This window comes from Sinocyclocheilus anshuiensis, unplaced genomic scaffold (assembly GCF_001515605.1).
Source record: "Sinocyclocheilus anshuiensis isolate Anshui unplaced genomic scaffold, SAMN03320099.WGS_v1.1 scaffold1263, whole genome shotgun sequence".
Taxonomy (NCBI): domain Eukaryota; kingdom Metazoa; phylum Chordata; class Actinopteri; order Cypriniformes; family Cyprinidae; genus Sinocyclocheilus; species Sinocyclocheilus anshuiensis.
This window is the reverse complement of record NW_015540901.1, coordinates 27,344-28,927: the sequence shown is the minus strand read 5'-3', so window position 1 is coordinate 28,927 and position 1,584 is coordinate 27,344. Positions and strand designations below refer to the sequence as shown.

The 1,584-nt window shown below is 36.4% G+C and overlaps 1 long non-coding RNA gene across 1 annotated transcript; it reads right to left on the bottom strand.

Annotated features, from left to right (window-relative positions):
- Nucleotides 1-499: 499 nt before the first annotated feature.
- Nucleotides 500-1,150, bottom strand: LOC107689042 (uncharacterized). The gene is made up of 2 exons (XR_001634298.1): nucleotides 765-1,150; nucleotides 500-637 (listed from the first exon to the last, which is right to left on the bottom strand). It is a non-coding gene; the product is annotated as an uncharacterized LOC107689042 (long non-coding RNA).
- Between the last annotated feature and the right edge of the window lie 434 nt (nucleotides 1,151-1,584).

Sequence of the window (1,584 nt, the reverse complement as noted above, 5' to 3'; positions counted from 1 at the left end):
GTGTGTGTGTGTGTGTGTGTGTGTGTGTGTGTGTGAGAGATATTATAGTTTTTTGGAACATTGTAAAGTATGTTTCGACACATGCTATAGACAACAAATAAAGTATTTCTTCAAATGTGACTAATGCTAATGTATTTTCTTGGACTGAAATATATGGAGGGCAAAATAATTTTTTTAATGCCTTAAAAAAATATTTCGATTTTTAAAATATATTTTCAAAAATAAAAAAAAATGGCCAAAACTATATTGGTATAAAATATATTTTGAAATCTATCTCTCTATCTATCTCTCTATCTATCTATCTATCTATCTATCTATCTATCTATCTATCTATCTATCTATCTCTTCTGAACATTTTTGTTTTTCCACACAAGGATCAAGCTCTTAGCATTCAGAGTTTTCCTCAGAAATTACTTGAAGAGACAAACCCACTAATTAGAAGAGAGTGTGTATGTGCATTTGACCATAACGTGTGTGTAACTGTGGAAGAGATCCGCACATTTTTGCTGTTCTGCAGCAGGATGCCGTCTGGTTTTGTACTCCTGAAGCCCAGAGAAAGACTGACATCGTCCAAGCTGAAGTCTTCATGGAGTTTCTCCAATGCACTGCCGAGGCTGAATTCAGCTTTCCTCACCATCTGGAAAAGAGCACGATGGATAAGAAATGACACCTTTCTGTGTTTCATCTGGGTGAATGCTGAAGAAACCAAGCTAGGATATTACCTTTAAAGGTAAATATAAATAATGAAAGATTAACTGGATTACCAGTAGCTCATTAGTGCAGCCTCTGCCGATGCCCACTTTCTCTTCAACGCTCGGAGTGGGGCCGCCGGCGGTGCCGATTTTCACACAGCCTTTCAGAGCCGGGATAGTGATGTTGTATCTATAATAAAGCAATTCAGAATTAATAAACCATCATACGATTGTTCTGAAAAGGTCTGAATCACATTTACTTGTTCTGGGTCATGAACTGAGAAATCAAATTTCCCTCGATGTTTTGACATATAACAGGTAAGTTGTGAAAAACAGTATATTAATTGCCTTCCTTGTGATCTTAACACCATATCTGCATCAGATGCGAGCCTTGTTGTTGCATCACGTCGCGAATGCGTTTCTCTTTCATGTCGCAAGCAGCGTGAGCGCTTGGAGTACATCAGAAATATGTATGTAGAAATATATATCTGTACACTGTTATGGATGTTTATCTACATTCTCTCTGTATCTTTAATGTTACTTTCTCAGTGGTCTCTGTATATTACTCTCAGCTCTTGGTTTGAGTTCTGTCTTCTGGTATTGATGTTTATTTGTTTCTGTTCCTTAAACCTGACTTGTAAAGTGACCTTGGGTGTTGGAAAGGCGCTATATAAATACAAATTATTATTATTATTATTAGAAATAGAGTGGGACATCAGTTTACTGTCGGCAGTATTGCGGGTAATGCAGGTTATGCTATCAGATCACTTTTGCAAGTAACTAGTAAAGTAACGCATTACTTTTTTTAGTTTAGAATGTTGTCATTCATGTATATAATGCAATTTTATTAACCAATGTCTTTGCTGCTGACCTTCAGTGATCACATTTGCCA